This window comes from Engystomops pustulosus, chromosome 3, assembly GCF_040894005.1.
Source record: "Engystomops pustulosus chromosome 3, aEngPut4.maternal, whole genome shotgun sequence".
NCBI classification, from domain to species: Eukaryota; Metazoa; Chordata; class Amphibia; order Anura; family Leptodactylidae; genus Engystomops; species Engystomops pustulosus.
In genome coordinates, this window is record NC_092413.1 from 6,752,282 (window position 1) to 6,780,272 (window position 27,991).

The window sequence follows — 27,991 nt, forward strand, 5'->3', positions numbered from 1 at the left end:
GCTTTTTGTTGATAGCCGCGATTATTACCCCTAGTTACTATGGTTACAAGTCAGTAACGTACTATGGGAGGCGGAGGCGGTACATAATACGATGCTGATATCTCGGCCAAGCCCTCTCGATCTGATTGGATCCTGGCGCGATGACGCGCCGGAACCATCAGTTTACAGAGAGATTCCATTGGCCCATACAGCTCGGAGACTCCGCCCCCTCTTTGCACACACCTTAGGGGCGGTGCTTAAGCTTTAAAGAGTCTTGAATGCTAGCGACACACGCGGCTGTTATCAATGCCGGCGTGTGTGTGTGCAGTATGATAGGAGGCACGTCCTTTGCTGTTTAATAGCTAGGAATTGAAACTTCATAAGAATAGTTAGGGGCGAAAGCTCTGTGACACTAGAGGGTGATCCTCTATAATAGCTGGCTGTAGACATTAGTCAATCTGAGGCAACGTTAGTCCGATTTACAGCGAAATGTGGACAGCGGTCAGTTGATTGATTGCCAGCTGATAGAGGGGAAACCTCCTATATCATTCAGTGTACACCAATTGAAAGGAGGTGAATTTCGATCAGATTGTAGATTCCTGCAATTCTGATGCTTCATCTCTTTCATCCATTGTCAAAAATTAACCTCTGATGAACCGCTGTATGTACATCAGTGGGGAAACGCGTTAGGCAGATATTTGATAAATGACACTTACTAGTGAACAAACTCTCTAATGAACCTATATGGAGAGACCACTGGTGTGCATTTTAATTGGGTTTAATGGAAATTTCTGACACATATTACAAGAGTGCTGGTGAATAATACACTGTACTCAAGTAATGCGATAACACGTCCTGTGTACACGGCACCTTTGGGCATCTCCCGTGGCCCGCAGGAATTTCCTTACCCAGCTTGTATTACAGTCGGACTATTCTTTTACAGATAGCCCTGTTACTCCCGTTGTGTGTTTATTTTTAATAGAATACCAATAAAGTTATTTTGTTTTAAATGTCCTTATCTATAGGCAGCTGAACCTAAGTAGTAACCAACAGCACTTCACCACCAGTGACTCCATGGGGGGCATTTGTGCCGTACTTGACCGTTTCTAATATACCACCAATATGGTCAGCTCTGATGATGCCATCCCTACCGGTCCCATCCTTTGACTGACACAAAAAACCCAGGAGGAAGTGTCAGGTCAGTCCACACATGGCTCGTAGGCTTGGTTGCTGGTCCCACATCGGTCAGGTACTCTACTATCCGGACAGTTCTGGAGTTGGCAGATTTTTCTTCACTGGACTGTGGTTGGGAGGATGCAGTGAGAGTAACAGCATCTATTTGGTTTGATTTTTTTTAAAAAATGTCATTATTTTATGTAATGTTATTATCTAAGTACTTCCTGACCCCATTTTCGGCAGGACAATTGCCCTGTTATTACCCCATTTACCCCTATTTTACAGCCATCTACCCCATACTACCCCGATTTATTCTGGAGTTCGGAGTAACTCGTACTTCAATGGGTTCGCACAGCACGAGCTACTGCAGATTTTGCATGGCCTACAATTTCATTGGACGAGGCAAAATATTCCCAAGTGTGACCTTTCCACTGGATTCTGCGCTAATTATTTGAGCAGATACAAAATCCTGGTTTGTACAAATATTTTCGCACACATTTCAAACAGTTATATAAATAAATGTCGAAAAATTTTAATTGACAGAATAAAATCTGATTCCTTTAAGACTTAACTCCTAAAAAAAAAGATGGACAATCCCTGGTGGGGCTCAGAGATAGGGGGATGTGACGATACATTGGGGCAGGTTTACTTACCCGGTCCTGTCGCGATCCAGCGGCGCGTTCTCAGAGGAGGATTCAGGTCTTCCGGCGATTCACTAAGGTCGTGCGCCCGATGTCCACCAGGTGTCGCTGCTGTGCTGAATTCTGTCGGAGTTTACTGAAGTTCACCGTCCTACCCTGGGTGCAGGTAAGCGCGTGTGAAGCAACACTTTTTTAAAAAAAAAATACGGCGTTTTTTCCAAATCCGTCGGGTTTTCTTACGGCCACGCCCCCCCAATTTCCGTCGCGTGCATACCATCGCCGATGCGCCACAATCCGATCGCGTGCGCCCAAAATCCCGGGGCAATTCAGGGAAAATCGGCGCAAATTGGAAATATTTGGGTAAAGCGACGGAAAAACGCGATTCGGGCCCTTAGTAAATGACCCCCATTAACTGTCTAAGTGTGGTTGAGATGTGCGGGTCATGTACTGCCTGTCCAAAAGTACCGCAACACCAAGAACACATTCATCCCCCACTATGTAGCCTCCACGTGTCTGCAAGTATGAGCTACAGCTCTATGATACTCAGAATATCCCATCACTTTCTGTGACGGATACTCCTGAGAAACTACGTCCCCTTACAGACTAGTGAGTGAGAGGCCTCCATACTTTTATACTGTTGCAGACCTTGTGACAGATGTACATTTTCAAGGAAAACTCCCTTGGGTGTAAAGAGTAGCAATCTTCATTGATAGCAGTATCCGAAAGTTAGTAATGTAACGTTTCGGGTCCCAATGGAACCTTCATCAGACATGGATTGTGGTGGATGAGATAAGAGAAATTGTGGTAGTAACCACTCGATAGAGCATCAGGAGCAGTAGTAGCAGTGTACAGCCTCACGAGAAGTAGCAGTTGAGCGGTTCCGAATGTCATTTCTTCAATCTCTTCCCTCGCAATCAGTCTCTGATGAAGGACCAATTGGGGCTCGAAACATTGCTTTCCCTTCGGTGGGAATTTGTAGATGCTCTGCAAGGTAGACCCAAAAAAGTTCAGTGTAATCTCTCAAGACATGAGAACGGTCACTACCCGTCTGTGAGTTCTCTGATGTTGAACAAAAGCAGATCCATCACCAAAACATCTCCCACATTCTGAACAGGAAAATGGCTTCTCCACTGTGTGAGTTCTCATGTGATTCACAAGACTGGATTTTTGATTAAAATATCTCCCACATTCTGGACACTGAAATTGTATCTCTACTTTGTGAATTCTTTGATGTTCCTTAAGATGTGATTTCAGTCTAAAACGTTCCCCACATTCCGAGCATGGAAATGGTTTCCCTCCAGTGTGAACCCGAAGATGTAAATCCCGACTATATTTCTGGATAAAAGTCTTTCCACAATCAGGACAGGAATAAGGTTTCTCTCCTGTGTGAGTTCTTAGATGCTTCACCAGACCTGATTTCTGGCTGAAACATTTCCCACATTCTGTACAAGAAAACGGCTTCTCCCCCGTGTGAATTCTCTCATGTTCTATAAGATTTGATTTCCGCCTAAAATTTTCCCCACAATAAGGACATGAAAATGGCTTTTCACCGGTGTGAATTGTTGCGTGCGCCAAAAGATTTGATTTCTTCCTAAAAGTCTTCCCACATTCAGAACATAAGAATGGTTTCTCTCCTGTGTGAATTCTCCGATGCTTTCCAAGACCTGATTTTTGGCTGAAACATTTCCCACATTCAGAACATGAAAATGGCTTCTCCCCTGTGTGAGTTCTCTGATGTCCATTAATTTTTGATTTCTGGTTAAAACTTTCCCAAAATTCTGAAGGTAAAAACTTGCTCTCAGCTTTGGAAATTCTCATATGCAAAGAAAGATCTGGTTTAATTTTTAAGGGTTTCCCATCTAGAAATATGTCCTGCTGTTCATGTCCGGTTTGGTGATTTCCAACCATTGAGTGACTGGATGAAGGCTCCTGGTCACCGGTGGGGTCAGCGGATGGATCTCTGCTGTGAGGGACTGAGGGGACATTAGGAGATATTGGATATTCTTCTACTTCATGACAAGGAGATAAGAGGAGATGTTCCTGGGAGTCTCGGATCCTTTCTTCACCTGCAAAAAAATAAAATAAAATGTGATCCTCCTAAACTATGGATTTTTTAGAGGGTTGAAATTATACCACAAGATAATGAAAAACATCAGAGTCCTCCAGAATTATTGGTCTCCAGAAAACACAAGATATAATAGATGGTAGAGAGACAGATGACTCCATGTAGACCTCGCAGTGTAATCACCCAGTGTCAGGATATCGCAACGCTATAATAATACAACAGATTTCATGTAAATGATGAACGTACGTGGAAGACAATGCAGCGTAGTCATGTGACTGTGAACTAGAGAACACAATATTCTATAGATTTATGTATCATGGCAAAAAAAGAAAACTGTAAGCCCTAAAGCTGAGCCCCCAAACTGTCCCTGCCTGCTTACTGCGTCCACCCTAAACAGTGGTCACTGGGCATCAGTCCCTCCCAATGTCAAAGTGAACTCAAACACAGAAGAATAGTCACCTATCCGGGTCACAACAGAGATAGCAAAGACGTACCAAAATCACAGATGCAGAAGAGTAGTCTGAACAGAGCCTAGATCAGAAACAGAGTCACAAGCAAAGAGTGAAGCGAAGGACTAATATGTCATCTCAAAGTTGCAGCCTCCAAGGTGATCAGGCCAGAGGTCTCGAGAGCACAGAGAAGTGGTGGAGCTCTCAATCACCAAGGGTTAACAGTGCTGGAACCGGCCAGGCTGCAGGATGGAAACAGGCGACGGTGCCGAAACAATCAAAGCAGCTCAGCAGGTAAGATAAACCTGTGTTCACACACAGGAGCACAACATCTCCATTAGGATGACACAGAAGTGACAAGACACTTTACAATGAGGTAATTGGACGCGAAGTCAAGAAGAAATGGCTGCACTGTGAGTTTTTGTGTTCAAACTCAGGGGTTATATGAGGTCACAGACAGCAAACAGGTTCTAGACAAAATATCAAACAGAGAAAAGCAGCATTTTGTAGTCCACCATTCAGACACAGGGGATCCCATCATTACACCACGCAGTCTCCATCTGAACAATGTCCCGACTGTTTTGCCGTTGGTTGTAATTTTGGCACAAACAAAAGGAACTGAACTACAGATTGGTACTTTCCAATTTTGAAACAGTCAAGTGGTGGTCAATCCAGATGCACAGGACCATCCGTAGCCAAATGTGCAGGATACCATCCAGAATCTGCCAGTCTCCATGTCCAGCCATAACTCATCCTACATCTAGGCTGGAGCTAATACCCAATACTATTCCCTCCCCCCGATCTGGTCAATTTCACCCATCCTTATAGCTCTTCCAGCACGCTTCCACCTCCTTCCAACCCGCACCTTCTCATTTTTAGGAGACACCGCAACTCACACCCCTATTAGTCCCCCCTGGTCGGACCCGTATCCAGCTCCGTAGCCCGATACCACCCCCGAACAGTCAAGCCACTGTTTATCAAATTTACCTACAGCTCCCCTTTTCACAGACACCTTCAGCTCCATCCATATAATGTTGTTTAGCGACCTCCTCACTTCGCTCAGTTTCGGAGGGGTAACATCCAACCAGTGCATAGCAATAGATTTATGTACCTGGTATATGTAACCACTTGCATCATTATTACAGAGAAAGTCTCATTCCATTCGAACAACTCAGAACCGCAGAATACGGTGGAATGTAATGGCGCTCGATGAGTGGCTAAAAATCAGTCGAAACAATGATAATAAAGAGTCAACTTTCTGAAAGTTCTATTTGTTTATACAAACACAACAAGGTTCTTAGTTGCAGCTCACCCCACGTTGTCCTGGAAGTCTCGGCGTCCTCGGATTCCGCACGGACCAGGTGCTTGGATAATCTCACTTGTGAAACAGGAAATGAATCCAGCGCTTGACCCAGGTGAGTAGTTAAAACTTCTTCTTTTATTGGAATAATGCGTGTAGCAATACAGCTTAAAATGCACGGAACCGCCTGTATCTTAAGTCATCAGCGAGCTATGACAGATGGTGGTAACCTGGCTTCGCCTACGCGTTTCTAGTGTCCGCAGACACTCTTATTCATGGTTATTCATCTCATTCAGAGCCATGAATAAGAGTGTCTGCGGACACTAGAAACGCGTAGGCGAAGCCAGGTTACCACCATCTGTCATAGCTCGCTGATGACTTAAGATACAGTCGGTTCCGTGCATTTTAAGCTGTATTGCTACACGCATTATTCCAATAAAAGAAGAAGTTTTAACTACTCACCTGGGTCAAGCGCTGGATTCATTTCCTGTTTCACAAGTGAGTCTATTTGTTTATAGAAGATTTGGGAAAGGCTCTTACCATGAACAGACACGGATGTGGGATTCTCGAGTCCTTGTGTCATTCCACCCCAACTCTCCTGTAAGGATCACACATTACAGAGGAGGATCAGAAACCGAGTATTTTACACATCTGTCGTTTTTTGCACATAACGTCATAATCCCATCTGGAATCGGACAATCTGATCACCCACATTAGTTCTTCTTATCAGTGACATCACAGCTTCTCCAATAAAGAAACCTTCTATAAATATTGGAAAGATTAACCCCTCGCAGCCAAAGCCACTTTTCACCCTCCTGATGTTGTCACTATAAGTGGATAAATGTGAACTGTATCTCGTTTCTAAGTGATTTTTTTCATGACACATTGGGGGAGGGGCTGGAGGCAGAGAGGAGAAGCTATTCATCCGAAGAATCTGTCCTGCCCGACCGTAAAAAAAACAAACTAAGGATTTACAGTTGGATCCCAGGGAAACTGAGATGCTGGATTTTTGTTCATAACAGTGAATTAGAGAAAGTGATATTGTGTTATACTGAAATGTATTTAAGAATCTTGTCTTTGACGGAGGAATACCCCTTTATTTTATGCAAGAAGAGTTGTTCATATCAGTGGTACCTATCCCATTTGTGTGTTTTCTACTTTGATTTATACATGTAAAGGTGATGTTTTGGGACCTACACTTCAAGGTGTAAGAAAGGTATCTCTGAGGACCTGTGGTTAAAAAGTGATTGGGGGAAGGGTTGTTTCCATTTAAAACTTTGGCCAGTCTGAGGGAAAATCGGAATCTATTACAAAAAGGACAACACTGAACTTGAGTGAAGTTTTAAGGTGCACTATGATTAGAAAATGTACAGAATATAAAGAGACAATACAGAGACCTATTTACACCCCCAGGTCTATAATACCCCCTATACACAGAGGAAAGACCTATTACTCTCACCATATGTTATGAAACCAGAAAATATTCATAGCCGACCAGAACCAACATGAGACACGTCCCACAGTATATACTGCACTGCTGCCGAGGCCATTACACCCGTCTATAGAGGAGTCACAGATCTCAGCTTCTCCTACCTGATGATGGGGTGGGACCTCCTGCTTTATTCCTGGCCAGTCCTGGGAATCTGGAGGACGGGGACATCTCTCTGGTGGATCTCTCCTACTGGATCCATCTATAGGACATAACACAGTGACTGATACATTGTCTACATGTGATGAGCAGATGATGGGGGAATCTGGCTGACTCTCCTCTACAATCAGGGAAGGTCTCCTCTTACCTGGTGATGTGAGGGGCTGGTGGTCCTCCATCATGACCTCCTTGTACAGGTCCTTGTGTCCTTCTACATACTCCCACTCCTCCATGGAGAAATAGACAGCCACATCCTGACATCTTATAGGAACCTGACACACACAATGACACAGTCATCACCCGGACCCCTCCCTTGTGTTATTATATCATGTCCCAGCATTCCCGGCAGCGCTCACCTCTCCGCTCAGCAGCTCAGTGATCCTGGAGGTAAGTTCTAGGATCTTCTGCTCATGTATCAGTGAATGAGGTGGAGGCTGGGTGATGGGGCTCTGGGTCCATCCTCCTGATACACGGGGGGTCACACACTCACCAGACGACTTCTTCACTACTGTGTAATCCTGTGTATGGGGAGACACTGATCACTACATAGATCCTAAGAATCCTTCACCTCTCCAGTCATTTCCCTGTTGTATTCCTAGAGATAAGAGCTGTGTCCTGGGAGACTCTCACCTCTCCAGTTATCCAGTAGATGATCTCTAGGGTGAGGTCCAGGATCCGGGCAGCCGTGGTTCTGTCCTGCTCCATCCCTGCTGGGTCGCTGTTGGGAAGGTCCAAGCAGAGGCCAAAGGAGCTGCAAAACAATTTGCAACAAACATACTAAAGCAACAAGAAGAGGGCACCAGGAATACAGAAAGGCTAATTATGGTGAGTAGTAAGTGACCCAATGAAGCTGGCAGGGGCTATGATGTCAGCCAGGATTGGACTGGCCCATCCATTGACTCCACCCATTGAAGTTCACAAACCCCAACGAGCAGAACTTAACATACACAAAGAGAAGTATGCATGTTTTGTTTAAAAAAATGATACTTTGCTATTGATGGAACCGTCCAGACAATCCAAAAGGATCCAAAATGGTAATTCAAAAGGTTATCAAACTTGGAAACTACTAAAAGTCTGAGCACAGATGTGGCTCTAACATCTACATAATAATAAGCTGAGTAACTAAACATCTATGGGGGTGGGATCTGTCATTGCAGTTCCATCAGTTTTCTTCACAATGTCTCAAAATTGTTGCATCTGCAAATTGACTCCACACCCCTCCTGGCGTAGGAAAAATGTAAGAACTAGTAGCACCAAATTTGCGACTTTTGCACAACTTTTTCACTAAAAAGCTACAAATTCACTAAAAACATTAACACCTCATGTGCCACAGTCTAAGCCTCTATGAGAAATCTGATGTGCAAATGGTATCTAAAGAGATCATTTTAGAGCAGTATAAAAGGAAACTGGAGTAAGGTCCTGTCTAACGATAAATTTGTCCCAAATTGGATGCCGATAAAAACAAGAAGTCACACATACCACCCGACCAATCACTGACCTGCGCAGGACCCCCTAGTGGCTCCGGGACATGGGTTGATGTTACAGTCATGTGATCAGATACATACATGCAGTAGATGATGTTAATACTATTGGGGATAGGACCTTCAATGACTTCACACTGGTCACATGACAGGAAGTGTGAAATCTCTACGGCTTTACTCCTCCCCTTATGTGACTGATCACATGACTATGACATCATCACAGGTCCTGCAGTCACTAGTATATAAGATGCACAGATGAGTCGTTGTGACTTGATGGAGATGTTACCGGGTTGTCCTCCTGATCTGACGTCTCTCGATGTGTTTTTTGATACGTAGGGTGAAATGTGTGTAACGTATTTTGAAAAAATATTCAGAAACAGAATTTAGAAACTATTGAGCCGCCTTCAGACAAATGTGACGCTTCTCCTTTTAGCTTTAGAATTACAGTCAAAAGTCCGGAACCAAACCAGCATCAAATCTATGTCAACTCTCCTGAAAATTCCTGGAGTCCTGGAAGCGCAAAAAAGACCAGGATGCATCCACCAAGAAGGAACGTTGTGCATCTGCCTCCAGCATGGGAACCGCCCATTACAGCCCTTGGTTCTAGGTGGGGCAGGAAAACGAGGGCTAATTGTTGTCGATATGTTTTCTACATTTTACTTAGTCCCGTAAATACATTGATTCTTATTCCTTAGAAATTGCTTAGCACCTTAGCAATTATAATCAAGCCTTAAAGGAAATCTACCACCAGGATAAAGAATTGTAAACCAAGCACACTGACACACTGGTGATTGCCCTCTCTGGCAGGTTCAGCTTTTCTTTTAGCTTCCTAGGACCTTGTTTTTACAATAAAAAGGTTTCACAAAGTATGCAAATGAGCCTCCGGGGCTCCAGACTCTATAGATGTCAATGGAGCTTGGAGCCCCGAAGGCTCACCTGCATAATTTTTAAAACCTCTTTTTCTTAAAAACAAAGGCATACGAAGCTACAAGAAGAGCAGATCCTGTCAGAGGGGGTGCACACCAGTATGTCAGTGTGCTTGGTTTACAATCCTTCATCCTGGCGGTAGATTTCCTTTAAAGCGGATCTGTCAGGGAAACTTAGAACACCAAACCACCCACGGGTCCTTATGGTCCTTTGGACCTAGAGAAGCTCCCTGAGCGTGCTCAGAAATGCAATGAAACTGGAGCAGTGACCCTTGGGTTAATTTCACAAGTGCCCTCTCCATGGTGCCTGCACAGCGGAGCCAGGGTGTAGTATAACGGCTTTACTGTGCGACCAGCTCCAGACTGAGGTAAATATAAACTTTTTTTTTAATAGTGGCCACAGAGCAACTACCGAAAGAGCGATTTGGAACACTAAACGACCAGTCCATAAAGACCTGTGGGTGGTTTAGTTCCAAATTGCCCTGACAGGTCATCTTTAAATGTTTTACTTCGACCTCTTTTAAATATATATACATCCTGCTGTCATCTTCAGTTAATTGCACACGTAGGGGCAGATTTACCACACCGGAAATACGTAGATGCTCCTCCCTCCTGAAATAGCTGGAGAGTGCTACACGGCCGGACACATCTACACTAGGTCCTGCATGGCATAGAATTGCGCTATAACCTTCATCAGAACTGCTGCAAGCTATAGCTGGGGTGTAGGCACAGGGCAGGAATGGCCAATGCTGACCCATACTGCAGCTGGGGGGAGGCCCCCTTTACGCCCATCCACTTAGCTGGAGTAGGCATTCACCAAGAATTGGGATCATTTCAAGGTAGCCACAAAGCTGGCCTTCAAAAGTCTCCTCCATAGATTTCAGTGAATAGTTTTCTATAGTGAGAAGCAAAGTGCACCAGACACCCAAGGATGAGACTTGTGAAGCCTTGTACTTGCCAATTCCCACGCTCCAATACAATTGAATAGAGCAGCAGGATTCACATCGGTGGTCGCATGAACGCCTGTACATGTGTCAAAGACACTTTTACAGAAGGCATATTTATATGTATGATACTTTCCTCCTATGTAGGATTGCAGCAGTTGCCAGCCGGGTGTGTAAACATATGCATGTTGTAAGTGCTGTATATACTGTATGTACATGCGTAAGGCTGCATTCAGATCTTGAATACGTTGAGAGGATTCCTCTTGCATGGAAAGACCTCGGCCTCCACCACATTGCTATTTGTATCTACTGACCTTGCAGTGTAGGCGGTTCCCACCTCACTATAAAGACTCAAGGTTCTTCCCCATCCTTAGCCTGGAATGGAACACAAGACTTCTGGACCACCAGGAATGGTGGATGGGGCTCCTTACACTGTAACTACATTCAACTCATGTCATCACCGTCGCAACTAAGTAGAATAAATGTTTGTTTTTTTAATCAATTGTTCGTTACACTGTGTGAATCCCTTATATTTGCATCCTGAAATTCCTGTTTGCCTACAGTAAACATATACAGTGGTAAACATCCTCCAAACCCGACCCCTGAAGGTGGGTAGAGGAGCCAACATCAGCAGCAGGCAGTAGTTCAAGGTTTTAGTACAGATACTAGAGGCACGGAGAGGACAATACAAACACCAAGGAGAAGTCAAAAATATATAAGAGGACAAATGGATAGTACAAAATGGAAAGTCAGAAAACAGGCAAAAGGTCAAAGAATCCAAAATACCGAAGTCAAGATGAATTCAAAATAAGAACTGGGCCAGCAAGGAGGAAGAAACCTTTTTTGAGATGTCAGATCCCTGATGATTGGATCAGTTATCTGATTCAGTACTTAACAGTGGACTAACTGTTTTCAAACCAGAGCAAATTCTACAGGAGACAGAAAGGTTTGCTGGAAATCAATTAAGGCAACTAGGAAAGGAATAAATCAGTGTTAAGACTAGTAGGGACAGAATCCCAGAGTCCCGTATAACAGCTCAGCCTTATGAGAGCATTCAATGTATTTTACAGACAGAGGAAGCTGCTGAATCCGGAACATAGATGTTACAGTAACTCGCTCCCCCATTTTATGAGGGGCCACAGGACCTTCATTAGCCCCACCAGATTTGGAAGGATTTTAGGAATAATGTATTTTCAAGAAATGCAGTGCATGGAGATCTTTTCTAGAGACCCATAACTACTCTTCAAGACTATAACCTTCCAAAGAATCAGATACTGACCCAGTAGATCAGAAATTTTTTTTGAAAACTACTGGTGCAATGCACAACCCAAAGGACATTACCTTCCATCTGATCACAAGATCAGGACTGGTGGTCATACTGAACCGGGTCCAGAAGAAGGTGATTGGTTCCGTTCTCTGACATCCAGACAGGGCATAAATGTGAGTGGAGGGAGATTCTGTCTATCACACAGAATTAACTGTAGCAAACCAGAACAAAGTCCACAGGAGACAAACGTCTCCACCGGAGTGGTGGGAAAGAAATGAAGGCTGCTAGGAAAAGAGTAAACCAGTGTTCAGACTAGTAACAACAGAATGAATCAAAATGACACAGTTTGTCACAAAATGTGTTTATTGCTACATACAATTGCATCCTTTGACATAATCAATTCTGCAGCCCACTAAATAAATGGCATTGCCCATATGAAGTGATGATTGTGAGCTCTCATCCCTGTAGTATTTATATTACCACTTCCCACCATTGCCCGGCATAGTAAATAACTGCTTTTAGCTATAACAAATTCGAATATGTTAACAAAAAATATTTTATATGTACCTCTCTCCAACTGTCTGTGTCTCTCTCCGACTGTCTCTGTGTGTCTTTCTCCGTCTGTGTGTGTCTTTCTCCGACTGTCTGTGTCTCTCTCTGACTGTCTGTGTGTCTCTCTGACTGTCTGTGTCTATGTGTCTCTCTCAGACTGTCTGTGTGTGTCTCTCTCTGACTCTGTGTGTCTCTCCCTGACTGTGTGTCTCTCTCCGACTGTCTGTGTGTCTCTCTCTCCGACTGTCTGTGTGTCTCTCTCTGACTGTCTCTGTGTGTATTGCGGGTTGCTGTTAGTCACGCTATCCTAAAGACCTCGGTATGATCAAGTTTTTTATAGTATTGAGGGTCCGATAGAATGTGTTGGTTTTCCTTAATGTTTAGGACTCCTGTGCCGGCCCCTTTAGCTGATGGCTTGATAATGATGGAGGGATTATCCATAAGTTGTTTTAGAGCCCTCCTTTCGCCCTGTTTTACATTGGGGCATGTAACCTTCTTTTTGGACCTGTCCAAGGATCTAAAATCTGATGAAACTGATGAGTAGAAGGTCTCTATATGTGGTGCCCCTGTTGTGTGTATGGGGTTGAAATTGGACTGAGATCTGTGTGGACAATCCGGTGTTTCAGTGTTGGTCTGGTTGTTTGCATTGTTAGAGTGTTTGTCTTGTGAGACAAGGTAAGTTTCCTGATAAATTGGTTGAGATCCAGAAAAACTTTAAATCCATCAGATTGGGATGAGGGGCAAAAGAACAAGCCTTGACTCAATAGATTGGTTTCTTGTTCGGTTAGAATGTGTGTGGTTTTTTAGGGATTTTTCTTTTTGTTTCTGTTTTTTGTGGTTGCTCCTTCCTCCTCTCTTTCCTCGGGTCTTTCTTTTCTTTTGGTTCCTGTTATCATCGGAGAGAAGATTTCAAAATTTGCTTTCGGACTCTGTGGTGGTGAGATTAATGGGGCAAATTTACTTACCCGGTCCTGTGGTGATCCCCGATTCGGACGATCTGATGAGGATGAAGTAGGCGCAATTCATGAAGATCGTGCGCCCGAGTTCCTGCATCCGTCGCTTCCCCGTCGAGGTCCACCGGAGGTCACCTTCTTCTTCTTCCCAGTGCTAGTAAGTGCTTGCCTTGCGACACAATTCTAAATGTTAAATCTTGTGCGTTGTCCGACGTCAGCCCCCAGATTTCTGTCACATACAAGCTGGGGCCGATGCGCCAAAATCTCATCAAGTCTGGTCCAATCCCTGGCGCAAAATGGAAATTGTCGGGAAACCCAACGAAAATGCGCTCCGTGGGCCCTTAGTAAATGAGCCCCAATGTGTCCATTCCTATCCCTATCCGAGGGGAATCTGTCAGTGTTGGGGGAAGCTCTAAAAAAAGACACCAAGAAAATAGATTCAGTGGAGGTTGTTGTGTTATTGTTCCCTCGTTTGTCTGGATCTGGGTTATCGGAAGAGGTTCCTGTGAACAGTAGTGCAGTAGGGAGTGTCTGTAGGTCTGCATTTGGTGAAAGATGGGGAGATATGTGTTGGGTTGGGTAGATATGTGTGTGTCTTTCTCTCTGATTCTCTCTGTGTCTGTGGGGAGATTTATCAAAAGTGTCGAGAGCAGAACTGTTCTAGTTGCCCGTGGCAATCTATCGGAGCTCAAGTTTCAGCTGATCTCTGATTGGTTTCTATGAGCAACTTGGACAGTTTTACCTCAGGCATTTCTGATAAATCTCCCACCCATCTCTGTCTCTATCCATCTTACCTCACACATAAGCGTCTTATACTCATTGCCTATAGTAACCAATCACAGCTCAGAGCTCATATTAATGACCTGTGGCAGAATAGCAACCAATCACGGCTCAGCTTCCAACTGCCACAACATCACCAGCAGACAATGGATTTTGGAAATTGCGGGGGGGAAATTTTGGCTCAAACCTTAGTCTATGACATTTCCTGAGTCACAGAGAGCAACTGTGCAAAATTTGGTGACGGTAAACAGGACGGTGCAGATTCCTTTAGCGAACACACATACATATATACATACTTACACATATATACATACACTCAGATTTATATATCAATTTATCGATAGAAACACTGCTAGCCATTACCTTTCATATCTACATTCATTTCTATCCAAGTTATATATGTCATCTATTTATTGTAGCGCTATGAAGGTTTTACACCTTATAACCCCTATATACCACCTATATTATACAACAGTCTACACCGAGTCACTGCGATCCTTCCATTCAGGAATAATCAGTTGCTATTGCCCGGTATTGGCCGAACCTTATTTACACAAATTGTAAATATTGGTATTGCCAAACAAATTTGTCTATCTTTACTTGTCTACGACCCTCTGTGGCTGGAAAGTTCTGGGCTGGATCTGGGCTCTGAGTTTTACTACCAGACTGCATCCAACCAGCTACCTCGGGATATAGAATCTCTGCCTTAGTCTGTTACCATTGCTGTGTTGAATAAAGGAACTGTAAGTTGATGTTTTACATCATCTCTGTGTGATTCCTGGCTGCCGCTAACATTAAGGGCCTCCCCCCTACCACGCAGAGGGAGTGCTGAGCAGGAGCCGAGGGAGGGGGGAGTGCTGAGAAGGAGCAGAGGGAGGGGAGGTGCTGAGAAGGAGCAGAGGGAGGGGGGAGTGCTGAGAAGGAGCAGAGGGAGGGGGGAGTGCTGAGAAGGAGCAGAGGGAGGGGGGAGTGCTGAGAAGGAGCAGAGGGAGGGGGGAGTGCTGAGAAGGAGCAGAGGGAGGGGGGAGTGCTGAGAAGGAGCAGAGGGAGGGGGGAGTGCTGAGAAAGAGCCGAGGGAGGGGGGAGTGCTGAGCAGGAGCAGAGGGAGGGGGGAGTGCTGAGCAGGAGCAGAGGGAGGGGGGAGTGCTGAGCAGGAGCCGAGGGAGGGGGGAGTGCTGAGCAGGAGCCGAGGGAGGGGGGAGTGCTGAGCAGGAGCCGAGGGAGGGGGGAGTGCTGATAAGGAGCAGAGGGAGGGGAGGTGCTGAGAAGGAGCAGAGGGAGGGGGGAGTGCTGAGAAGGAGCAGAGGGAGGGGGGAGTGCTGAGAAGGAGCAGAGGGAGGGGGGAGTGCTGAGAAGGAGCAGAGGGAGGGGGGAGTGCTGAGCAGGAGCCGAGGGAGGGGGGAGTGCTGAGCAGGAGCCGAGGGAGGGGGGAGTGCTGAGCAGGAGCCGAGGGAGGGGGGAGTGCTGAGCAGGAGCCGAGGGAGGGGGGAGTGCTGATAAGGAGCAGAGGGAGGGGAAGTGCTGATAAGGAGCAGAGGGGGGGTGCTGATAAGGAGCAGAGGGAGGGGGAGTGCTGAGAAGCAGACGGAGGGGGGAGTGCTGAGAAGGAGCAGAGGGAGGGGGGAGTGCTGAGAAGGAGCAGAGGGAGGGGGGAGTGCTGAGAAGGAGCAGAGGGAGGGGGGAGTGCTGAGAAGGAGCAGAGGGAGGGGGGGGAGTGCTGAGCAGGAGCCAAGGGAGGGGGGTGTGCTGATAAGGAGCAGAGGGAGGGGGGAGTGCTGAGAAGGAGCAGAGGGAGGGGGGAGTGCTGAGAAGGAGCAGAGGGAGGGGGGGAGTGCTGAGCAGGAGCCAAGGGAGGGGGGTGTGCTGATAAGGAGCAGAGGGGCAGGATGAAAGAACATATGAAGCTACAGTACGGAGGAGCTCTGCAAATTGTCCCAGTAGCCAATTAGGTGGCTCGTTTGCATTGTTTTAAACTGTTCATTTTAGAAGGAAGGAGACCATGGATAGCAAATATAAGAAGATTCCCACAGTCCCAGTGCCTGGGACTACCCCAATGGGTAATGTCCCTGGTTTATAATGCTGGATTTTAATTCCTTTAATGGCATCAAGTGCTGAGGGATAACATAGATGAGAGGAGTAAAGACAGAGGCAAAGACTGGACAATACAAACATAGAAGAGGACAATGCAGTACAGAATCTATAGGTAAAAGATGGTCAGAAAACAAAAAAGGGTCAAGAAAATCAAAATACAGAATTCATTAAAAACGCAAGTAAGCTCCAAAGTAGATTTTTAGCAAGAGCAGAAAGGTAGACGGCAAACGGGTCCAAAAGGTGATTTGATGCCAGGAAAGTGGTTAAACAAGGCAGATCACTCAAACTCTGAGCTACTCTCCCTTAGTGAACTGAGGGAGAAATTTCCCCTGCCCCCCATGGCTTCCTTCCACTACTCCCAACTGAGGCACGCCTTTAAGGCCCAGTTTGGGTCCACTAAATTGTCCACTGAATTCACTAAACTGGAAACCCTGCTAGGAACCCCTGACCTATCTAAAACTCTCACACAAGTGTACACTGTTCTGCAAGCACAGGGAGTTAGACCATTTGATCGGGCTCATGTGCGCTGGAGGGAGGATATCCCAGACCTCTCAGAAGAGGAATGGGGGGGAAGTTGAGCACTCATACTTTGACTCAGTGGTGAGCGCTAGGGATTTCCTAGTACAAACAAAATTCCTTCACAGAATTTATTACACCCCGGTAAGACTTAATCGTATGGGGGCTCGACAGGACGATAACTGCTTCAGATGTCAGGTAGCCCGTGGTTCTTTCTTACATTGTGTGTGGGCCTGTCCCAGGGTCAGTGCATTTTGGACAGAGGTGCTAACCTTCCTCAACAGTCATTTTGGCTTTCCCCATATAGCCAACCCTAAGGTTTGCCTCTTGGGAGTAATAAACGAGGTCATTGCTGGCCACTATGACAGGATCTTCTTTAGACTCGTTCTGTACTACGCTCGTAAGGTGGCGATTATGTCCTGGAAGGATCGTGACCCCCCTCCCCTACAGAAATGGATTACGCTGGTCAACAAGGTTATCCCTATGTATTATTCTGTATACAACAACAGACAATGCCCTCAAAAATGTGAATTTATTTGGTCTAGATGGAACATGAACTCTAACACTGCGGTGTAAAGTAGCCATCATAAACGAATCCCTTTGTCTGGCTCGAACCCCATGTGAAGAGGGTGGTGTGTTGTGTTGTTAGTGTTCTGTCCCTGTGTGTCTGCATGATTGGGTGCCTGAATGTTTGTTCATTAAGTTCCGACCGCGGCGTTTACATACTGTATATGTACTGATATGGTCATCTATTTCTGATATTAGAATGCCATTTGACCGAATGTGATATTTGCCTATGCTGTTTTGCTATCTTCAAGTATTACTACGCTGCGCCGTAGTCTAATGTTATACGGTGTTATTGTTGAATTTAAAAATGAAAAATTCATAAATAAAATCTTTTTAAAAAAAAAAAACAAGGCAGATCAGCAGGGGAGGGGTTTGGGGGTGATGTTAATGGAGGAGGATTCTGTCCATCTAAGAAAAAGACAATGGGTGTCATTTACTAAGGACCCGAATTGCGGTTTTTCGTCAGGTTTCCCGAAAATTACCAATTTGCACCGAATTGCCCCGTTTTTTTTGGCGCATGCGATCTGATTGTGGCGCATCGGCGCCGGCATGCACGTGACGGAAATCAGGGGCGTGGCCGTTGGAAAACCCGACGGATTCGGAAAACCCGCCGTACTAAAAAAAAATAAAAATGTGTCGCTTGACACGCACTTACCTGCACCAGGCCTGGCTTGGTGAACTCCAGTGATCTCCGACGGACTTCAGCGCAGCAGTGACACCTGGTGGACGTCGGAGGAACTACCTTAGTGAATCGCCGGAAGATCCGAATCAGTGTCGGAGAACCCGCTGCCGGATCACGAATGGACCGGGTAAGTAAATCTGCCCCAATGTGGTGTCTAGAAAGGAAATACCCAGCTGATGATGATACAGAAGACGTCGCTGAAGCCCAAACAGGCACAGATGTTAGAGAGACCAACAGGGATCCTTCAATCAGCTTGGATGACCCCGTACATAGAATGAAATAATGGAGATCAATATGTATTACAGCCATCGTTTTATTCTTGATGATGTGGACACACGTGGCTTCGGTGGTCAACACTTCCAATTAGTTTGGAAAAACAGGACAGTCAAAGGAAACCTACATCCAGAATAAACCTATGAAGGTAGATGTGATGGTAGGTTCCATGTGACCTTCTAAACCGTTATCCATATGTTAATTTCTGTAAGAGGCTACTGGGGCGTGGCAACGATCCCTCCCACCGGCTCCTCCCTGGCGTCTTCTTACATATGTTTCCTCAGCTCCTGCAGAGCTCTGCGCATCCACAGTAGCTCTGGTGCTGACCCGTCGCCGTTATCAGGTCTACTCCGCGTAGTTATGAATCTATACAGAGGCAGGTCATGGCGAGAAGGTGGAAGGGATCGCAGAGGCTACTGGGGTGTGGCATAGTCTTTGCTCCCACTGCCCGGAGAGGCCGCACCACGCCCTATTTTCCCTGGTGCTCAAAAAAAACCCTGAGGAATTACAAAATAACAAAAGTTTTATTTTTGTCTTTTGTAACACGTTGATGTTCTATAATAATTGATATCAAACTACAAAACTCCGAATTTCTGAACACGAGATTGGACATTTTTCTTCTGTGAGCTCTGTCGCGTTACATTTATCTTGAAAACATTCCCCACATTCAGAGCAGGAAAATGGCGTCTCCCCCGTGTGAGTTCTCAGATGTTTAAACAAATGTTGTTTCTGGATAAATTGCTTCCCGCATTCCGAACACGAAAATGGCTTCTCTCCCGTGTGAGTTCTCAGATGCCTCTCAAGATGCGATTTTTGGCTGAAACATTTCCCACATTCCGTACATGAAAACGGCAAATCCCCCTCGTGCAGCTTTAGATGCCTCACAAGACCTGCTTTCTGACTGAAATATTTGTTACATTTTGTGCAGAAAAATGACCTCTCTCCTATGTGAATTCTCTGATGTTCCTTAAGATGCGATTTCTGATCGAAATGTTTCCCACAGTCGGAACATGAAAACGCATCCTTGGCCTCGTGCCGTCTTTGATGCTTGACAAGATCAGATTTTTGGCTGAAACATTTGTCGCAATCTGTACATGAAAATGGCTTCTCTCCCGTGTGAGTTCTTAAATGCCTCATCAGACCCGATTTCATTCCAAAACATTTGCCGCATTGTGTACACGAAAAAGGCTTTTCGGTCGTGTGTGTTTTGAGGTGTTCCCTCATCGATGATTGGTAAATGAAACGCTTCCCGCATTGAGGACACGGGAATGGTTTGTCTCCCGTGTGGAGTTTTAGATGCTTCACAAGACCCGATTTTCTACTGAAGCATTTGTCGCATTCAGAACATAAAAATGGCTTCTCCCCTGTGTGAGTTCTCTGATGGTCCCTCAGATGCGATTTCTGAGAGAAACGTTTCCCACATTCAGAGCATGAATATGGCTTCTCTACTGTGTGAGTTCCTTGATGCGACTTTAAGCCGAAACCGTTGTCATATTCTTTACACGAAAACTCCGTCTTTTTTGTGTGAATTCTCAGATGCTTCACCAGACCGGATTTTTTGCAGAAACACATGTCACATTCTGTGCACGAAAATGGCTTCACACCGGTGTGAATTTTTTCATGTTCCCTAAGATTTGATTGCTTATTAAAACGCTTCCCACATTCGGAACAAAAAAATGGCTGCTCTCCCGTGTGAACTCTTAGATGGTTCACCAGAACCGATTTCTGTCCAAAACATTTGCCACATTCTGGACAGATAAACTGCTTCTTCCCTGTGTGAATTTTTAGGTGAGCGCTCAAATTTGATTTGTATCTAAAATATTTCCCGCATTCCGGACACGAAAGTGGCTTCTCCCCCGTGTGAATTCTCTGATGTTCGATAAGAATTGACCTCAGCTTAAAACTGTTCCCGCATTCAGAACACGAAAACGGGGTCTCGCCTCGGGCAAGTCTGTTACATAATGAAAGATACGATTTCTTTCGGAAACGTTTCTTCCTTACAAATTTTTTCCCTTCTTTATATCCAGTCATTGGATTTCCAATCAGTGAGTGACTGGATGAAGGTCCCTGGTCACCGGTGGTGTCAGGGGATGGACCTCTGCTGTCAGGGACATTATTATGTTGTGTGAAATAATTATCTTCTACGTCATGATACGGATAGAAGAGAAGATGTTGATCGGTGTCCATCATCTCGTTTTTCCCTGGGGGGGAAAAAAAAAATTAAAACATGAAAGCAGAAAATTTTTTAAAAACAGGGAGTTAAATTTTTAGTATCACAACGATTATAAATGGTAAAGAAAAGGATCATAGGCTCATCATAGAAATACTGGACTGCAGAGGATATGGAGAGGGTCTGATGTTTCTGTATAGTATATACACTATATAATATACGGATATTTATGTATCAGGCCAAAAAAAGAGAGAACACATTGTAAGGCCTCATGCACACGACCGGATGGTCTTTTCTGTTCTGTGTATACGGCTGTATTCTGGTTATAAATAGGGACGTATTTCACCGTATACTAGGATCCTAGGCTCCTCCCACTGGCCCAGGTCTCCATGGAAAGTGAAAATACATACGGCACCATACGGTGCACAACCATACACAGCACGTGTTTAGCCCTTATGTTATATGTTCCCATTGACTTCTATGGGCCGTACAGAATGGAAATATGGTGGAAATTAGGACCTGCTCTATATTTTTTATACGTCCTGCTCGTGGTACGGTGGACAGTACGGCCATATGCAGGGCGCACCAACACGGCACCAGGCAGGGCGCACCAACACGGCACCAGGCAGGGCGCACCAACACGGCACCAGGCAGGGCGCACCAACACGGCACCAGGCAGGGCGCACCAACACGGCACCAGGCAGGGCGCACCAACACATTACCAAGCAGGGTGTACCAACATTATGCTTTTCTACATGCTATGGACAATGTGCAGACAGACACCTCGATCCTTCTTGCTACAACTTGTATTGATGAGTTACACTACTTGTGGGTTGCAGACAAAGCCTCATGCTACCTCTAGGGGTGAGAGCAATGACACAAGGCAAAAGTGACCAAATCAACAGCCAAAATGGGCTGTGGTCACCACCTACAGAACCTCTCCTCTATAGGGGTTTGTTTTGCTCATTGTAGACAAAGCCACATACTACCTCTGGGGGTGAGAGCAATGACACAAGGCAAAAGTGACCAAAATCAACAGCCAAAATAGGCTGTGGTCACCTCCTACAGAACCTCTTCTCTACAGGGGTTGTTTTTCTTATTTCATATCTCCGGGAGGGTGTTACCAGAGTCCCTACGGACTCCGGGCTCTGACTGTTACACACCCCTTGGGGTTCCTTGTCAGACGCCCCATGGAACCCCTATTCTGGCAAATTTTGATTAGTTTAGCAACCGTGCCCCATCACGGGGGCAACTTGAACGTGAAATCAGACTCTTCTAAACCAGAGTTATGAGAGCATTTTGCCTCATAAAGAAGAAAACCTTTCGTAAGTTTTATTAGTTTATACAAGATTTGTAAAAGGCTCTTACATTGGACCGACACGGATGTGGGATTCTCGAGTCCGCTGGTCACTCCACCCCAACTCTCCTGTAAGGATCATAATACAGGAGATGAGAAAACAAAAAGGAGGAGCAACATTCAACCAAGTATTTTACACGTCTGTAGTTATACATCAGTCACAAACAATCGAATACGATTCGCAAGTGTTGAGCGATGATCATTAATACCGGCTCATAGATTATTCAGTAACATCGATCACAACTTGTAAAGAACCGTACAGAAGCTTTTCATCACCACTGCAGTGGTTGGATCTGATGTGGGATCGTCCTGAGTCTGTGCTAGTTGGGTAATCTTGGGTTTGGCCATCTGGAGTTTGGATGTAACAGCAGCGGTGGGATGTATTCTGACCATTGCTTCGTTATCTAAATACTCTTTGGAAAAAAATACTTTACCTAACCATTTTGTACCTCCATCTTGGTTTTGACTTGGTTAATCTGACTTTGTGTCTGTTTCTTTCGGTTAATTTTTTATCTATTGTGAGCACATTCTCAGAAGGGGGACTGTCGTCAAGTTGTCCCCTGCAAGTTATGTATTCGCAAATACAGGGACAGGGTTCTAAATGTTCTGTTTTATTTACCTGATGTACCTTTATTCCTGGCCAGTCCTGGGAATGTGGAGGACGGGGACATCTCTCTGGTGGATCTCTCCTACTGGATCCATCTATAGGACATAACACAGTGACTGATACATTGTCTACATGTGATGAGCAGATGATGGGGGAATCTGGCTGACTCTCCTCTACAATCAGGGAAGGTCTCCTCTTACCTGGTGATGTGAGGGGCTGGTGGTCCTCCATCATGACCTCCTTGTACAGGTCCTTGTGTCCTTCTACATACTCCCACTCCTCCATGGAGAAATAGACAGCCACATCCTGACATCTTATAGGAACCTGACACACACAATGACACAGTCATCCCCCGGACCCCTCCCTTGTGTTATTATATCATGTCCCAGCATTCCCGGCAGCGCTCACCTCTCCGCTCAGCAGCTCAGTGATCCTGGAGGTAAGTTCTAGGATCTTCTGCTCATGTATCAGTGAATGAGGTGGAGGCTGGGTGATGGGGCTCTGGGGGGTCACACACTCACCAGACGACTTCTTCACTACTGTGTAATCCTGTGTATGGGGAGACACTGATCACTACATAGATCCTAAGAATCCTTCACCTCTCCAGTCATTTCCCTGTTGTATTCCTAGAGATAAGAGCCGTGTCCTGGGAGACTCTCACCTCTCCAGTTATCCAGTAGATGATCTCTAGGGTGAGGTCCAGGATCCGGGCAGCCATGGTTCTGTCCTCCATCCCTGCTGGGTCATTCTTCATCATGACCTCCTTGTACAGGTCCTTGTGTCCTTCTACATACTCCCACTCCTCCATGGAGAAATAGACAGCCACATCCTGACATCTTATAGGAACCTGACACACACAATGACACAGTCATCACCCGGACCCCTCCCTTGTGTTATTACACTGCTCATATGATAGTGAACGCTAAAATTCTGCATCCTCGGTCTCATTGTATGAATTATTCAAGTTGCAATTCTTTATTCGTTACATAGTGGATGATGTTAAGAACAATATAACATTAAAATCATCAATGAAAATCACAATGAATCTCCCTTAGAGGTCTGGATGATGAATGATACTCAGGTGGAAATTTAAATTTCATGCTGAGATCCAACTTCTCTGGAAATGCCTAAACATATGGAATCGAGGCTCAGTGTGTGTGTGGCCTCCACATGCCTGTAGGACCTTCCAACACCCCGTGAACAAGCTCCCGATGAGACATGGCCTTGGTGGATGGAATGAGACATTGGATTCAGGTCTGGGGAACTTTCAGGCCAGTCCACAGCATCAATGCCTTCATCATTCAGGAACTGCTGACAAGCACATGAGCCTAGGCATCAGAAGGAACTAGGGCCCAAAGCACCTGCATACGGTCTCACAATGAGTCTGAGGAGCTCATCCCAGAACCTAGTGGTAGTCAGTGCACCTCTGTGTAGCATATGGAGGGCTTTTGGGCCCCCACACAATTACTGATCCACTGCCAGACCGGTCATGCTGGAGGATGTTATAAGCACAACACAGACTTGTGGACGTCCAGCCCTTATACCGCCCTCAGAGTCTAGTTCTGACAGTTTGAGCAGATGCTTGTGCAACACCCCTGCCAACGCATAGGTAAGCGGGTAGTTGCATATAGCACCCTCTCCATGTCAGGATCTATCTGGTGAGACTGCGCAACTCATCCAGAAGCTACTGCTAGGAGAACTTAGTGAATGAAGCTGTAGCCACTGCCTGGTAAGGCAACAGTTAACAATGCTTAATGCTATTGTCCAATTATGTTCTTGTAAGGCAAGCTGGAAGCTCATTGGAGAAGTGCAACCACCTGACCAAGGGAGTATATAAACCCCTGCTGGGCAGAAGCACAGGGTCTGTCTGCAGAGTCTAGCGAGAGTGAGCAGCACATGTCAGTGCTGCACCATCCAGTGTCCTAATACCAGGAGCCACAGGCCTACTGGATAGCACACAGGACAAGTCAAAAGACTTAAAGGGAACCTGTCACCAGGAGAGCCATTTTTAGCCCTCCCCCAGTCCCCACAGAGCATAGTACATACACTGCCAAAGTGTTTTTGTATTAAAAATAGGTTTTACAGAAAAAAAGATATGTTATATTGTACCTTTCATTAGCACCTCTGTGTGACTAGGCAGTTGCCAAATGGGAGGGGCTGGAAAGGAGCAGTTCCCCCCACCCTTGGGGAACAGCTACTCCATGTGACCTTTTCAAATATATGAAAACACCCATCACTGGGCTTAGCGACGCCCCCTGCTCCTCTACAGCCAATCCCGAGTGTGGGGAGTTATTCATATATTTGAAAAGGTCACATGTTTCCCAAGGGTGGGGGGGACTGCTCCTTTCCAGCCCCTCCCAGTGGGCAACTGCCTAGTCACACATCAGATGCTAATGAAAGCTACAATATAACATATCTTTTTTTATGTAAAACCTATTTTTTTTATTCAAAAACACTTTGGCAGTGTATGTACTATGCTCTGTGGGGACTGGGGGAGTGCTAAGAATGGGTCTCCTGGTGACAGGTTCCCTTTAAGCCCAGAGCACAGATCCTTCACCAGGAATCAGTTCCATCTGCACCAACCCAGCCTGAACCTATCTATGACTCTTCCAGCTTGCAAATCTGCTTTTAATCATTGTGGCCATTGCCTGCTGTTCAATAAAGAATCGTGAGTTGATTTGCACAACGTTGCCTCCGTCTGATCTCTGGATACGGCTGTTACCACCACAGGCTGCCCCAGGGAGAACCAGTACATCAGCCTCTCCCTCCATATTTCTTGCACACACCACCTGCTGGAGACCTGCCAGGCTGTAGGACAGCCCTCCGGTCCCCATACCAAGCACCGTGACACTAGCGTGCCTAGGCTGCAACCGCCAGCCACTCCGGTATTCTGGGCCCCGGCTGCCTCCAGGCCCCAAGAAAAGGCCCCGGTGGGGGATGTTGCACTTGAATATTAGAGGCAGCTAGAGGTCATTTTGCAGGACTCTGCCAGAGTTCTTCATGTACTTCATTACACAGTAGGCAGTACCGGTCCTGTTGCTGGGTTGCTACACACACACAATGACACAGTCATCCCCCGGACCCCTCCCTTGTGTTATTATATCATGTCCCAGCATTCCCGGCAGCGCTCACCTCTCCGCTCAGCAGCTCAGTGATCCTGGAGGTAAGTTCTAGGATCTTCTGCTCATGTATCAGTGAATGAGGTGGAGGCTGGGTGATGGGGCTCTGGGTCCTGGATCCTCCTGATACACGGGGGGTCACACACTCACCAGACGACTTCTTCACTACTGTGTAATCCTGTGTATGGGGAGACACTGATCACTACATAGATCCTAAGAATCCTTCACCTCTCCAGTCATTTCCCTGTTGTATTCCTAGAGATAAGAGCCGTGTCCTGGGAGACTCTCACCTCTCCAGTTATCCAGTAGATGATCTCTAGGGTGAGGTCCAGGATCCGGGCAGCCATGGTTCTGTTCTTTTTGGATCATAGAAGGAAAGGACCAACCACAGCACAAGGGAGATCTAGAAAAAAATGCAGATTGTCTCAGTGAAAATTTGAGAGGAGGGAACCTGATGTACAGAAAGGACGAATAATATGTGGAGATTTAGTTACACATTTGGGACAGTTTTGATTGTCCCAAAATAAGACAGGATCTGAAATCTAATATTTTTGCTCCAAAAGTGGGTTAGGATGGTTAGGATGTATAATTTGAAAATGTCTAATATATAAAAACGGGTGTATATCTGTATCTGTGTCCGCTAAACGCATCTGCACCGTCGCGTTTACAATCACCAAATTTTGCACAGCTGCTCCCTATGACTCAGGGAACGTCATATAATCGTTTTTTTAGCTGAAATTTTCACCCCGCGCTTTCCAAAATCCACTTATTACCCACCATATACAGGAGCCATTGTCTGCTGCTGCTCTGGCAGTTAGAAGCTGAGCCGTGATTGGTTGCTGTTCTGCCACAGGTCATTAATATGAGCTCTATGTGAGGGGAGATGGAGGAGGACAGGACAAGGAGGCAGGACAATGGGTGTGGTTTTTGCAGAAAGGGAGGGTCTTTTTGGCCCGCTCTCCCTAGCCCAAATGTTGGTAGGTACGGCCGTTGTATCTGTCAGCTCCCTCCTCCTCCTCTTCTTCGCTGCCTTCAGTTGGCAACAAAAAAAAAACAAAGTTTTGGTGTAATTGTAAAGAGTAGAATCTCTCTGTTAATAAGACATTTTATGTTTCTACATAAAGTTACAGTCAGGAGAGGGAGCTGTACAGGATAATCCCACTCCTGTCCGTATATAACAGTGAATATCTCCTAGAAATACATAAAAGGGGCCAATCTCTTCTATAAAATGATACAAGAACTGTGTTTCTAAGTGCCACAAGACATTGCTGTTTGCAACGAAGCCTTAAAGCTTCTATAATTCCGCTTTCACTTATATACAGGATACGTCTTATACGTAACACAATCCCTATGTTACTCCTCATCACCATGTAGCACCCCCCCCCCCCTGCCTGGTGCTGCCCCCTGCTGGAGGGGTCGCTATACCTCACCTATACAACACTACACACACCACAATAAAGAAAGAGCTAAAACTATAAACATAGATAATAATAACAACAAGTCACACACAGCCCGACCAATCACTGACCTGCACAGGACCTCCTGGAGGGCGCAGGACCTGCGCTGATGTCACTCATGTGATTAGATACATACAGGATACAGGGGGGTGTAAACGCTGCCGGCGATAGGACCTTCAATGACGTCACGCCTTGTCACGTGACAGGAAGTTCGGTACAAATCTCTACTCCTCCCCTCGTGTTGACTGATCACATGACCATGACGTCATCACAGGTCCTGTAGTCATCAGTATATAAGCTCTACAGATTTGGGCTGCGTTCACACACAACTCTGATGAATGTTGTCTAAAGCAGCTGCTGCACAGGGGCCTGGGGAATATTTATCAACTCTCCTGGAATGTCAGAAATTCCTGGAGTGCCAGAAGAATGGGAAATCTCCTGAGCCAAGCTGAATGGCCTCCTGCTATCACATTATGATAATGAGGCGCTGACGACTGCCCCGGCCTCTCCTCTTACCCTAATTATACCCTGCTCCAGCCTTGTGCTGCCCAGCAGAAGCTGAGAATAGTCCTCACTGTGTTGTCCCTGACAGGCAGGAGTAATCAATCGCTGCACCATCCCCCAGAGGCTGTGTCTGAGTCATCCAGCTCAGGTTGATTAGTCCTGTCTGGACAGTTCAGGAAGCTCCTGTGCATGTGGAAGTAATGGGGCTCATTTACTAAGGGTCGCACAAGCACTTTTGTCGGACTTTTCACCTTTTTAGGGGCTAAAACGGCTGCACAGGTATTTAAGAAGTGTCTGCACTGGGATTGTCCATGCGACACAAATTGGGGGGGGGGGGGCGCGCGTCGTCAGTTCGACTGATTCGCACTAACTTTTAAATTACGTCGCACGCCCTATGTTAAAGATGCGCCACAAAAAAGATGGTGAACTCTGTCGTACCTACAATAGGCCTTGTGTACTGAGCTTTGTTACTGCTGTGCCGTTCCGC

At 45.8% G+C, this 27,991-nt stretch overlaps 1 long non-coding RNA gene and 1 pseudogene across 1 annotated transcript; both read right to left on the minus strand.

The window, feature by feature from the left end:
* Window positions 1-899: 899 nt before the first annotated feature.
* Window positions 900-23,421, minus strand: LOC140120898 (uncharacterized; annotated as a pseudogene).
* Window positions 23,422-24,935: 1,514 nt separating this feature from the next.
* LOC140120904 (uncharacterized) lies at window positions 24,936-27,240 on the minus strand. The gene is made up of 3 exons (XR_011853993.1): window positions 27,072-27,240; window positions 25,834-25,946; window positions 24,936-25,721 (listed from the first exon to the last, which is right to left on the minus strand). It is a non-coding gene; the product is annotated as an uncharacterized lncRNA (long non-coding RNA).
* Between the last annotated feature and the right edge of the window lie 751 nt (window positions 27,241-27,991).